The 13,721-nt window shown below is 55.3% G+C and overlaps 2 long non-coding RNA genes and 1 pseudogene across 2 annotated transcripts; all 3 read left to right on the forward strand.

The window, feature by feature from the left end:
• The window catches only part of LOC115931430 (putative uncharacterized protein FLJ44672), a 54,041-nt pseudogene that overhangs the window by 23,635 nt on the left and 16,685 nt on the right, over positions 1-13,721 (forward strand).
• LOC134759268 (uncharacterized) lies at positions 640-4,192 on the forward strand. The gene is made up of 2 exons (XR_010135347.1): positions 640-1,321; positions 1,445-4,192. It is a non-coding gene; the product is annotated as an uncharacterized lncRNA (long non-coding RNA).
• LOC134759269 (uncharacterized) lies at positions 6,860-11,658 on the forward strand. The gene is made up of 4 exons (XR_010135348.1): positions 6,860-7,659; positions 8,435-8,625; positions 10,690-10,747; positions 10,869-11,658. It is a non-coding gene; the product is annotated as an uncharacterized lncRNA (long non-coding RNA).

The following is a 13,721-nucleotide window of genomic DNA, read 5'->3' on the forward strand; positions in this document are numbered from 1 at the left end:
GTTTTAGGGTCAGGGCCAGGGCCCAGGGCTAGGGGTGTTTTAGGGTCAGGGCCAGGGCCCAAAGTTAGGGTTGTTTTAGGGTCAGGGCCCAGGGTTAGGGTTTTAGGCTCAGGGCCAGTGCCCAGGGTTAGGGTTTTAGGCTCAGGGCCAGGGCCCAGGGTTAGGGTTTTAGGCTCAGGGCCAGGGCCCAGGGTTAGGGTTTTAGGGTCAGGGCCAGGGCCCAGGGTTAGGGTTTTAGGCTCAGGGCCAGGGCCCAGGGTTAGGGTTTTAGGCTCGGGGCCAGGGCCCAGGGTTGGGGTTTTAGGGTCAGGGCCAGGGCCCAGGGTTAGGGTTTTAGGCTCAGGGCCAGGGCCCAGGGTTAGGGTTTTAGGATCAGTGCCAGGGCCCAGGGTTAGGGTTTTAGGGTCAGGTCCAGGGCCCAGGGTTAGGGTTTTAGGGTTAGGGCCAGGGCCCAGGGTTAGGGTTTTAGGATCAGTGCCAGGTCCCAGGGTTAGGGTTTTAGGGTCAGGTCCAGGGCCCAGGGTTAGGGTTTTAGGGTTAGGGCCAGTGCCCAGGGTTAGGGTTTTAGGGTCAGGGCCTGGGCCCAGGGTTAGGGTTTTAGGGTCAGGGCCAGGGCCCAGGGTTAGGGTTTTAGGGTCAGGGTCAGGGCCCAGGGTTAGGGTTTTAGGGTCAGGGCCTGGGCCCAGGGTTAGGTTTTTAGGGTCAGGGCCCAGGGTCTGGGTTTTAGGGTCAGGGCCCAGGGTTAGGGTTTTAGGGTCAGGACCCAGGGTTAGGGTTTTAGGGTCATGGCCCAGGGTTAGGGTTTTAGGGTCAGGGCCCAGGGTTAGGGTGATTTCCAGGAAGTGACCTCACAGTGACTCAAGCTACCACTTACTGTTTATTGTGATGAAATGCCAGCTGAGGCACATGCCTTGGGGGCTAAGTGGTTGCTGCCCTTGACTACTATGAAGACTGGTGTGGGAAGGGTCGCTTTGGATGCACTTGAGCAGGGTTCCCCAACCCCTGAGCCATGGAGCCGTAAGGAGCCACACAGCAGGTGAGTGGTGTCGAGTGAGGGAGTGAGGGAAGCTTCGTCTGTATTTACAGCCACTCCCCTTTGCTCACATTCCCGCCTGAGCTCCACCTTCTCAGATGAGCAGCAGCATTAGATTCTCATAGGAGAACGCACCCTGTTGTGAACCGTGCATGTGAGGGATCTAGGTTGCGCTGTTCTTATGAGAATCTAATACCTATTGATCTGTCACTTTCTCCCATCACGCTCAGGTGGGACCATCCAGTTTCAGGAAAACAAGCTTAACACGCCCACTGATTCTACATTATGGTGAGTTGTATAGTTATTTTATTATATATCGGATATATAATACGTATATATATATTTAGATATATGTAATAATGGAAATAAAGTGCCTAATAAATGTAAATGTGCTTAAATCTTTTTAAGCAGATTCTTCAGGCCCAGCGTCTGCCTCACTGTGGACCCCCCAAGCCAAGCTCCCAACCTTTCAGCAGCTTCTACACACCCAGCTCCCGCCTGCCAGTGGCCTCTTCAGGCCCATGGGGCTCATTCCTCACAACAGCCTTTCCAGTCCCAGTTTTTCCCTTCCGGCGGCCTCTCCGGGCTGAGAACCTCCTCAAGTCGGCCTCTCCAGACCCACTTGCACCCTCCAGGCGTCCTCTCCGGGCCAAGCTCCTCTTCCTGGCTGTGTCTCCAGGCCCGACTCCTGCCTCTCAACAACGTCTTTGGACTCAGTGCCTACCCATCTCCTGGCGTCCTTGGTCGGCCCACAGCTTCCTCAAGCCAAGCTCCCCAGGCCCAGGTCAGGCCTCACGGTGCCCCCTCCACGATGAGCTCCTGCCCTCCAATGGCACCTGCAGGCCCCAAATGGTCTCCGGTCGGTGGGCTCCTCCACGCCAAGCTTGGGCCTCCCGGTGACCTCTGCAGGCCCAAGTTGTCCTGAAGTCAGCATCTCCCAGCCGTGCCTCCCAGCAAGTAAGCAAGCTCTTTTGGCTCAACTCCTGCCCAGCTCCCAACCGCCTTTGTAGGTCCCGAACTTTCTCCAGCCAAGTTCTTTGGGCCTCATTCCTGCCACCCGGTGGCCTGTACAGGCCCAGCAATGGTTGGAGAACGGCCTCTGCAGGTCCCGCTCTTGCCTCCCAGGGGCCTCTCCAGGCCCAGCTCTCGCCCCCACGGCGGCCACCCGGGGCCAAGTCCCTGCCTGCCTCCCAGCAGCCCGCATGCGGCCCAGCTCCTCCCTCACGGTGGCCTGTTGATGCCCATGCCTCTGGTACCCTGCCCAGAGGCATGAGCCCCTGCCACACACTGGCTCCTCCCACGCTGAGAGAGGTCAGCGTGAGCCCTTGCCTCACACCGGCCCCTCCCACGCTGAGAGAGGTCAGCGTGAGCCCCTTGCCTCACATCGGCCCCTCCCACGCTGAGAGAGGTCGGCGTGAGCCCTTGACTCACACCGGCCCCTCCCACGGTGAGAGAGGTCAGCGTCACCCCCTTACCTCACACCGGCCCCTCCCACGCTGAGAGAGGTCGGCGTGAGCCCTTGCCTCACACCGGCCCCTCCCATGGTGAGAGAGGTCAGCGTCAGCCTCTTGCCTCACACCGGCCCCTCCCACGCTGAGAGAGGTCGGCGTGAGCCCCTTGCCTCACACCCGCCCCTCCCACGCTGAGAGAGGTCGGCGTCAGCCCCTTGCCTCACACCGGCCCCTCCCACGCTGAGAGAGGTCAGTGTGAGCCCTTGCCTCACACCGGCCCCTCCCACGCTGAGAGAGGTCGGCGTCCGCCCCTTGCCTCACACCGGCCCCTCCCACGCTGAGAGAGGTCAGTGTGAGCCCTTGCCTCACACCGGCCCCTCCCACGGTGAGAGAGGTCGGCGTCAGCCCCTTGCCTCACACCGGCCCCTCCCACGCTGAGAGAGGTCGGCGTGAGCCCTTGCCTCACACCGGCCCCTCCCACGCTGAGAGAGGTCAGCGTGACCCCCTGCCTCAACAGGCCACCGTGAGGGAGGAGCAGGGTCGCACGCGGGCTGCTGTGAGGCAGGCAGCGACTTGGGCCTGGGAGGTCGTGGTGGGGTGAGAGCTGGGCTTGGAGACTCCCCTGGGAGGCAACAGCGGGGCCTACAGACTCTGTTCTCCAGCCGGAGCTGGGACTGTTCAGGTACTGGGAGGTGGGATGTGGGTCTGAAGAGCTTGGTTGCAGAAACTTCGGGGTCTACAAACGCAGGCGGGAGCTGAGCCAAAAAAGCTTGTTTGCTGGGAGGCGGGAGATGCAGCCAGGAGAAACAGCTCTGCCTGCAGAGGCCGCCATGCGGGAGGCGGAGGCCGGGCCTCCTCAAATCGGCCTCTCCAGACCCACTTGCAGCCTCCCGGCATCCTCTCCGGGCCCAGCTCTTCCTCCCGGCTGCGTCTCCAGGCCTGACTCTGGCCTCCCAACAACGTCTTTGGACTCAGCTCCTGCCCAGCTCCCAGCAGGCCCAAGTCGTCGTCAAGTCGGCCTGGAATTGGGCCCGGAAGAGCAGCAAGTCGGCCTCCCCGGGCCCAGCTCCGTCCTCTCGGCGGCCTCTCCAGGTGCAAAACTTCCTCGAGTCAGCCTCTCCAGGCCCCGCTCCTCCTGCCTCCCAGTGGCCTCTTTCAGCCCAGACCAGCTCATGGCTCTTGGCGGCCTTCCCAGGCCCCGCTTTTGACTTTTGGTGGCCTCTTCAGGCCCAGAACTTGACCTCCAGTGGGCCTTTGCAGGCCCGGCCTCCTGCCTCTCGAAGGCCTGCACGGGCCCGGACTCACAGCGGACTCACAGCGGACTCTCCATGCCCAGCTAGCTCTCGCCTCATTGCGGCCTCCCGAGTCCAAAGCTCCTGCCTCTCGGCCGCTTCGGCAGGCCCAGCTCCCGCCTGCCAGTGGCCTCTTTAGGCCCAGCTCATTCCTCACAACGGCCTTCCCAGGCCCCGTTTTTCCCTTCCGGCAGCCTCTTGGCCTCTAATTTGTTTATCTTTTGTGTATAAATCCCAAAATATTGAAGTTTGGAATATTTCCACCATTATGTAAATATTTTGGTAGGTGATTTATTTGGGGTGAGTTTCTGCACCAAGCCCGAATTTTTTATTTTATTTTCCTTATTATTTGGTGTTAAACAGGTTTAATGACGGTCATGGCAACTGTTTGGCACAATGAAAAATATCGCCCATGATCAACGTGTTCTGTTCTGGGGAAGGGGGCAAAGGCAGGGTGAATCACTTTCTTAAAAAGTATAGCTCAAGTTGGGAGTGCAGAGGGAATGGGGAGAAAACCCTCCCGCTGCCTGTGTCGAAGTGCAGGAGCCCCCACCCCCATACTCACCTGAGTCCAGCCCCTCTGGGGAAAGAAGGGGTGCATGAACTCCCCCTAGTCCACAGGCACCTCCCTGTGGCCCAAGGCCCTCTTCACACTCCATCTTGTAGCCCCAACAGGAGCTATTTTCCGAAAAGTGAAAAGCTCTGAAGGTCCCACAATTCATGGTATGTACACCTCCCTCACCAGGGGCTGCAAAGTGGCCTGGAGCTCCATACTGAGTAGAAGTCTTTGGGCCAGAGTCAGCATCTGGCTGACGGTCCGGATATCCTGGTTGGAGTGACCCTGGTGCGCCCTGCCAGGGCCTGGTGCCGCTTGCTGAAGATCATGACCGCCACTCATGGGCCACTGATGTGGTCCTTGTCCCATTTGTTGGGGCTGCGTCCATCCTTCTCAGAAGATGAGTCCTGTTCCTTGCGCAGGGCACTGAGGGACTGGGCCTGACATCATCTGAGTGGTAGAGGCAACTGGGTGTCAGGAGACATGATGGAGAGGAAAGCATCATCATGGTCATTCTCTGTCTCACTGTCCAGCAGGGACTCCCCTGAGGGGCCCAGGGCTCCTCCTCCATGGTGGGAGGTGAGCTTTTAACAGGTTCCACCACCCCCAAAGTGTGTGGGGTTGCGGGCCCTGGGCTTTCAGGGCAGGTGGCTCCAGGGGGCCGCCCAGGGTCAACACTCCCTGTGCCACCTGGTGGATGCTCATGAGCAACAGCTGCCAACTTGGCAGGTTGTTTTCTCTGGTTGGAGGCCACTGAGTAACTGGCAGGTTGCTGGGCCTCGTGTGGCTGCAGGGAGGGGTCAGGAAGGGGATGGAGTACCAGGGGAACACGGCCACAGAGTGACCTTCCACATTCCTCCACACGAACATGCTGACGCCACGGGAGGCCTCACTGAATGCAGGCCTGGGGGCCGAGTACTTGGTCCGGGCAGGGAGTTCCTGGCAGGGGCTCACACCTCACCCCCTCCTCAGCCCAGGTGGCTTGGGCCCAGAGAAGTGGGGGTTGGAGAGGAGCAGAAGACCAGGCCTCAAGTTTTGTTTTTTTTGTTTGTTTTTTTGTTTTTGAAATGTAGTTTGACTCTTGTCACCCAGGCTGGAGTGCAGTGGCACGATCTCAGTGGCCTTCATACCTGGCTAATTTTTTGTATTTTTACTGGGGGTGGGGTTTTGCCATGTTGGCCAGGCTGGTCTTGACCTCCCGACCTCAGGTGATCCACCCACCTCAGCCTCCCAAAATGGGATTACGGGCATGAGCCACTGCTCCCAACTTCATTCATTTTTACTTGAAAAACTCCGTTAAGCATTTTTTTAAGGTAGACCTAGTGGTCCTGAATGCCCTCAGCTTTGTTTGTCGAGGAAGCACGTTATTTCTTTTTTCTCTCTGAAGGACAGCTTTGTCAGACATAGTATTAGTTGCTGGCACTTTTTTTCTTTCAGCACTTTGAATCTATTATTCGATTCTGTCCTGACCTGCAAAGTTTCTTTAACTTTTGACTATTTGATTATATTGTGACTTGGTGAGTATCTATTTGGTTTGAACCTCTTTAGGAATCTTTAAGCTTCATGGATTTAGATGTCCAAATCTTTCCCATGATTTAGGCAGTCTTCAGCCATTCTTTAAATAAGCTTTCTTCTCCTTTCTCTACTTTCCTTCTCAAACTCCCATAACCTGACAATGGTTTGCCTAATGGTGTCTTGTTGGCTTTCTTTTCTCTGTCTTTTCTTCTTCTTTTTTTTTTTTTTTGAGACAGAGTCATGCTCTGTCACCCAGGCTGGAGTGCAATGTGTGGTCTAGGCTCACTAGGGTTAGGGTTAGGGTTTTAGGGTAAGGGCGAAGGGTTAGGGTTTTAGGGTAAGGGCGAAGGGTTAGGGTTTTAGGGTAAGGGCGAAGGGTTAGGGATTTAGGGTAAGGGCGAAGGGTTAGGGCTTTAGGGTCAGGGCCCAGGGTCAGGGATTTAGGGTCAGGGCGAAGGGTTAGGGTTTTAGGGTCAGGGCCCAGGGTTAGGATTTTAGGGTCAGGGCCCAGTGTTAGGGTTTTAGGGTCAGGGCCAGGGCCCAGGGTTAGGGTCTTAGGGTCAGGGCCCAGGGCCCAGTGTTAGGGTTTTAGGGTCAGGGCCCAGGGCCCAGGGTTAGAGTTTTAGGGTCAGGGACCGGGGCCCAGGGTTAGGGCTTCAGGATCACAGCCCGGGGCCCAGGGTTAGGGCTTCAGGGCCAGGGCCCGGGGCCCAGGGTTAGGGCTTCAGGGTCAGGGCCCGGGGCCCAGGGTTAGGGTTTTAGGATCAGGGCCCGGGGCCCAGGGTTAGGGCTTCAGGGCCAGGGCCCGGGGCACAGGGTTAGGGCTTCAGGGTCCGGGCCCGGGGCCCAGGGTTAGGGCTTCAGGGTCAGGGCCTGGGGCCCAGGGTTAGGGCTTCAGGGCCAGGGCCCGGGGCCCAGGGTTAGGGCTTCAGGGTCCGGGCCCTGGGCCCAGGGTTAGGGTTTTAGGGTCAGGGCCCGGGGCCCAGGGTTAGGGTGATTTCCAGGAAGAGACCTCACAACGACTCAAGCTACCACTTACTGTTGATTGTGATGAAATGCCAGCTGAGGCACACGCCTTGGGAGCTAAGTGTTTGCTGCACTTGACTACTATGAAGACTGGTGTGGGAAGGGTCGCTTTGGATGCACTTGAGCAGGGGTCCCCAACCCCTGAGCCATGGAGCCGTAAGGAGCCACACAGCAGGTGAGTGGTGTCGAGTGAGGGAGTGAGGGAAGCTTCGTCTGTATTTACAGCCACTCCCCTTTGCTCACATTCCCGCCTGAGCTCCACCTTCTCAGATGAGCAGCAGCATTAGATTCTCATAGGAGAACGCACCCTGTTGTGAACCGTGCATGTGAGGGATCTAGGTTGCGCTGTTCTTATGAGAATCTAATACCTATTGATCTGTCACTTTCTCCCATCACGCTCAGGTGGGACCATCCAGTTTCAGGAAAACAAGCTTAACACGCCCACTGATTCTACATTATGGTGAGTTCTATAATTATTTTATTATATATTCCAGTGTAATAATGGAAATGAAGTGCCTAATAAACGTAAATGTGCTTAAATCTTTTGGCCCAGCTCCTACCTCCCGGCAGCCTCGCCAGGCCCAGAACTCTCTCCAGTCAGCCTCTACAGACCAAGCTCATGACTCACAATGGCCTATTGAGGCCCATACCCTACCTCACGGCAGTCTCCGCAGATGAGCCTACTGCCTCACAACAGCCTCCACAGGCACAGCTCCATCGTTACAATGGCCTCTTTAGACCCAGCTCCTGCCTCCCAGCCTTCTCTCCAGGCCCTGAACTTTCTCCGTAAGTTGAGGTAGCTGGGACTGTAGGTATACATGACGATACTTGGCTAATTTTTAAATTGTTTTGCAGACATGGGGTCTCACTTTGTTGGCCAGGCTGCTGTCAAACTAATGGCCTCAAGTGACCCTTCCACCCCTGCCTCCCATCCTCGAGGTATGTGCCACCACAAGGGGCACTTGTTCAATTTTCTAAAGAAAAAATTTCTAAAGTAAGGCTGTGGGATGATGGCAGGAAGATAAAAGAAAAACAGAAGAATAAGTTAAAATGACTTATTCACACATATTCTTTTGACAGCAAGAAGAACTCTTAGTATATACATTCCTTACAAACAAACAAACGGCAGATAAACAATGTTGTATAGGAACTTCAACACACACTGTACAATCTTCCCACTTTGCTGACATAAGTTATGGAAATTTCGTGGTTTCCTTGAGTGTCGCTACCAGTATTTTGCTTCTCTGATGATTTTTATCAACTTCCTCATCTGTTAACTTCTCTCCAAAGTATGTCATGTCACGACATACTGCCGCTGCACGAACACGGCCAGTGTCTTCCTATTAAACATGTAGAATGCTTTCCTAATTTCTCTTTTTACTCTCTGTCTTTGTGTTCTGCATTTTCCTTACTTTTATTGTCAGAAACTCCAGAAAGTCTATCGTACTAATTTATCACGATTTGCTTCATTAATTTATACTTTGCTTATATGGAATTTTGCCCAACAGACCTGATTACAATTTCTAACCTGTTTTATTTTGTTTTCTTTTTTCTGAGACAGGGTCTCCCTCTGTTGTCCGAGGCTGGAGGGTAGTAGTGCTATCGCAGCTGACTGCAGCCTCAACCTTCCAGGCTGAAGCGATCCTCCCATCTCAACCTCCCACGTGGCTGAGACTACAGCTGCTTGCCACTATGCCCAACTAATATTTGGTATTTTCGTATATGTGGATTCCAGAGGGGTGACAGCGAAACGTGAGTAAGCATGGATTTTGGTATATGCAGAGATGGGGGGCTGTAACTAATTCTGTATACTGAGGGACGGCAACTGTTTATGTTTTTACAATTACACTGTAGGATACATACTGTTGCATAGCCTTGAAAATAATAATTTTTAATGGAGTGGAAGAATAATAATAATATTGCTAAAAGTAGCAGCTGGCCAGGTGTGGTGGCTCACACTGGTAATCGCAACACTTTGGGAGGCTGAGGCAGGAGGATGGCTTGAGGCCAAGAGTTTGCGATATGCCTTGGAAACAAAGGGGGAGTCACCATCCCTACAGAAAAATACATGAATTAGCCTAGTGTGGTGGCACGTTCCTGTAGTCCCAGCTACTTGGGAGGCTGAGGTGGGAGGATCACTCAAGCCCAGGGAGGCTGAGACTGCAGTGAGTCATGATCAGGCCTCTGCTCTCCAGCCTGGATGACAGAGTGAGACCCTGTCTCAAAACAACAAAAAAGTAGCAGCAACATCAACTGACCTTTTATACCAGGTGCCTATTGATACCATAGTTTAATTTCTTAGAACTGTTTCTTATTTCACTTACCAACTCTGTCTTCAGTTACTCCCAGATTTTTACTGTGTGTGTACAGATGACCTTTTGTTTAGATTGAATTGTCTCCCCAGAAGTAAGATTACTGTGAGTCATGGTGAATGGACATTCTCATTACCCTTGATGTAAATTGACAGGGTTTTGGGTGCCTCCCAGCTATACTCTTAGCACTTTGGGAGGCTAAGAGAGGAGGATTGCTTGAGGCCAAGAGTTGGAGGAGGCAGTATGGCAGTATGGTGAGACCCTGTCTCCATTATTTTAAAAAATTGACAAGCTTTACCCGGAAAGGCTTATACACAATGTAAACACCCCTCATAGTATAAGAAAGTGCCCATTTCACTGCACCTTTGCCAGCACAGGGTATTATAATTTAGTAAGTCATTTTTTGTTTGATTATTTTAAATAGATAAAAGACCTCATATTACTTTACTTGTCACATTTCAACATCTTTCCTTAGCTTATTAGCTTTATCTCTTTTCTGTCTGTAAATGGTTGTTGTTGTTTTGTTCTTTGAGACAGGGTCTTGCTCTGTCCCAGGCTGGACTGTAGTGGCATAATCATGCCTCGCTGCAGCCTTGACCTCCCAGGCTCAAACTTCAGCATTCCGAGTAGCTGGGACTACAAGTGTGCACCACCACTCCCAGCTAACTTTTTTCTTCTTTTGGATAGAGACAAGTTCTCACTGTGCTGTCCAGACCGGTCTCTAGCTCCTGGCCTTAAGCAATCCTCCTGCATTAGCTTCTCAAATTGCTGGAATTTCAGGCATGAGCCACCATGCCTGGCCTGGGCTAGTCCTGTATTCTCTAGAGTTCTCTTTACTTTGTGCTAGCCAATCTCTCATTATGCTGTTCACCTGTTATAATGAATAATTCTCCGTATTAAATTTTACCACTTTAAACTTTTGAGTGGTTTATGCTTCCTGATTGGACTCTGACTAATATGTTAGGAAGGGTCCCAGGAGATAAACCCACACAGATGGGATTTGGGCATAGGTTTGGTTTCCCAGGGGGCAGTGCTGAGCTCTTTGCCAGTGGGAAATGGGATGCTGGTGATTTCCAGGAAGTGACCTCACAGTGACTCAAGCTGCCACTTACTGTTGATTGTGACAAAATGCAAGCTGAGGCACATGCCTTGGGAGCTAAGTGGTTGCTGCCCTTGACCACTATGAAGACTGGTGTGGGAAGGGTCGCTTTGGATGCACTTGAGCAGGGGTCCCCAACCCCTGAGCCATGGAGCCATAGGGAGCCACACAGCAGGAGGTGAGTGGTGTCGAGTGAGGGAGTGAGGGAAGCTTCGTCTGTATTTACAGCCACTCCCCTTTGCTCACATTCCCGCCTGAGCTCCACCTTTTCAGATGAGCAGCAGCATTAGATTCTCATAGGAGAACGCACCCTGTTGTGAACCGTGCATGTGAGGGATCTAGGTTGCGCTGTGCTTATGAGTATCTAATACCTATTGATCTGTCACTTTCTCCCATCACGCTCAGGTGGGACCATCCAGTTTCAGGAAAACAAGCTTAACACGCCCACTGATTCTACATTATGGTGAGTTGTATAATCATTTTATTATATATTGGATATATAATACGTATATATATTTATATATATGTAATAATGGAAATAAAGTGCCTAATAAATGTAAATGTGCTTAAATCTTTTTAAGCAGATTCTTCAGGCCCAGCATCTGCCTCACTGTGGACCCCCCAAGCCAAGCTCCCAACCTTTCAGCAGCTTCTACACACCCAGCTCCCGCCTGCCAGTGGCCTCTTCAGGCCCATGGGGCTCATTCCTCACAACAGCCTTTCCAGTCCCAGTTTTTCCCTTCCGGCGGCCTCTCCGGGCTGAGAACCTCCTCAAGTCGGCCTCTCCAGACCCACTTGCACCCTCCAGGCGTCCTCTCCGGGCCAAGCTCCTCTTCCTGGCTGTGTCTCCAGGCCCGACTCCTGCCTCTCAACAACGTCTTTGGACTCAGTGCCTACCCATCTCCTGGCGTCCTTGGTCGGCCCACAGCTTCCTCAAGCCAAGCTCCCCAGGCCCAGGTCAGGCCTCACGGTGCCCCCTCCACGATGAGCTCCTGCCCTCCAATGGCACCTGCAGGCCCCAAATGGTCTCCGGTCGGTGGGCTCCTCCACGCCAAGCTTGGGCCTCCCGGTGACCTCTGCAGGCCCAAGTTGTCCTGAAGTCAGCATCTCCCAGCCGTGCCTCCCAGCAAGTAAGCAAGCTCTTTTGGCTCAACTCCTGCCCAGCTCCCAACCGCCTTTGTAGGTCCCGAACTTTCTCCAGCCAAGTTCTTTGGGCCTCATTCCTGCCGCCCGGTGGCCTGTACGGGCCCAGCAATGGTTGGAGAACGGCCTCTGCAGGTCCCGCTCTTGCCTCCCAGGGGCCTCTCCAGGCCCAGCTCTTGCCCCCACGGCGGCCACCCGGGGCCAAGTCCCTGCCTGCCTCCCAGCAGCCCGCATGCGGCCCAGCTCCTCCCTCACGGTGGCCTGTTGATGCCCATGCCTCTGGTACCCTGCCCAGAGGCATGAGCCCCTGCCACACACTGGCTCCTCCCACGCTGAGAGAGGTCAGCGTGAGCCCTTGCCTCACACCGGCCCCTCCCACGCTGAGAGAGGTCGGTGTGAGCCCTTGCCTCACACCGGCCCCTCCCACGCTGAGAGAGGTCGGCGTGAGCCCTTGCCTCACACCGGCCCCTCCCACGCTGAGAGAGGTCGGCGTGAGCCCTTGCCTCACACCGGCCCCTCCCACGCTGAGAGAGGTCATCGTCAGCCCCTTGCCTCACACCGGCCCCTCCCACGCTGAGAGAGGTCAGTGTGAGCCCTTGCCTCACACCGGCCCCTCCCACGCTGAGAGAGGTCGGCGTCAGCCCGTTGCCTCACACCGGCCCCTCCCACGCTGAGAGAGGTCGGCGTGAGCCCTTGCCTCACACTGGCCCCTCCCACGCTGAGAGAGGTCAGCGTCAGCCCCTTGCCTCGCACCGGCCCCTCCCACGCTGAGAGAGGTCAGTGTGAGCCCTTGCCTCACACCGGCCCCTCCCACGCTGAGAGAGGTCGGCGTGAGGGTTTTAGGCTCAGGGCCAGGGCCCAGGTTTGGGGTTACAGGCTCAGGGCCAGAGCCCCAGGTTAGGGTTTTCGGCTCAGGGCCAGGGTCCATTGTTAGGGTTTTAGTCTCAGGGCCAGGGCCCAGGGTTAGGGTTTTAGGCTCAGGGCCAGGGCCCAGGGTTAGGGTTTTAGGCTCAGGGCCATGGCCCAGGGTTAGGGTTTTAGGCTCAGGGCCAGGGCCCAGGGATAGGGTTTTAGGGTCACGGCCAGGGCCCTGGGTTAGGGTTTTAGGGTCAGTGCCCAGGTTTTGGGTTGTTTCAGGGTCAGGGCGCAGGGTTAGGGTTTTTTCAGGGTCAGGGCCCGGGGTTAGGGTTGTTTCAGGGTCAGGGCCCGGGGTTAGGTTTGTTTCAGGGTCAGGGCCCAGGGTTAGGGTTGTTTCAGGGTCAGGGCCCAGGGTTAGGGTCATTTCAGGGTCAGGGTCCAGGGTTAGGGTTGTTTCATGGTCAGGGCTCAGGGTTAGGGTTGTTTTTGGGTCATGGCCCAGGGTTAGGCTTGTTTTAGGGCCAGGGCCCAGGGTTATGGTTGTTTTAGGGTCAGGGCCAGGGCCCAGGGTTAGGGTTGTTTTAGGTTCAGGGCCCAGGGTTAGGGTTTTAGGCTCAGGTCCAGGGCCCAGGGTTAGGGTTTTAGGTTCAGGGCCAGGGCCCAGGTTGAGGGTTGTTTTAGGGTCAGGGCCAGGGCCCAGTGTTAGGGTTGTTTTAGGGTCATGGCCAGGTCCCAGGGTTAGGGTTGTTTTAGGGTCAGGGCCAGGGCCCAGGATTATGGTTATTTAGGGTCAGGGGCCAGGGTTAGGGTTGTTTTAGGGTCAGGGCCCAGGGTTAGGGTTGTTTTTGGGTCAGGGCCTACGGTTAGGGTTGTTTTAGGGTCAGGGCAGAGGATTATGGTTCTTTTAGAGCTAGGGCCCATGGTTATTGTTTTAGGCTCAGGGCCAGGGCCCAGGTTTGGGTTACAGGCTCAGGGCCAGAGCCCAAGGTTAGGGTTTTCGTCTCAGGGCCAGGGCCTAAGGTTAGGGTTTTAGGCTCAGGGCCAGGGCCCAGGGTTAGGGCTTTAGGGCCAGGGCCCGGGGCCCAGGGTTAGGGCTTTAAGGCCAGGGCCCGCGGCCCATTGTTAGGGCTTTAGGGCCAGGGCCCTGGGCCCGGGGTTAGGGCTTTAGGGCCAGGGCCCGGGGCCGGGGGTTAGGGCTTTAGGGCCAGGGCCCGGGGCCCGGGGTTAAGGCTTTAGGGGCTGGGCCCAGGGCCCGGGGTTAGGGCTTTAGGGGCAGGGCCCGGGGCCCGGGGTTAGGGCTTTACGGTCAGGGCCCAGGGTAAGGGTTGTTTTAGGGTCAGGGCCCTGGGTTAGGGTTGTTATAGGGTCAGGGCCAGGGTCCAGGGTTAGCGTTGTTTTAGGGTCTGGGCCAGTGCCCAGGGTTAGGGTTGTTTTAG

Source organism: Gorilla gorilla, chromosome 8, assembly GCF_029281585.2.
Source record: "Gorilla gorilla gorilla isolate KB3781 chromosome 8, NHGRI_mGorGor1-v2.1_pri, whole genome shotgun sequence".
NCBI classification, from domain to species: Eukaryota; Metazoa; Chordata; class Mammalia; order Primates; family Hominidae; genus Gorilla; species Gorilla gorilla.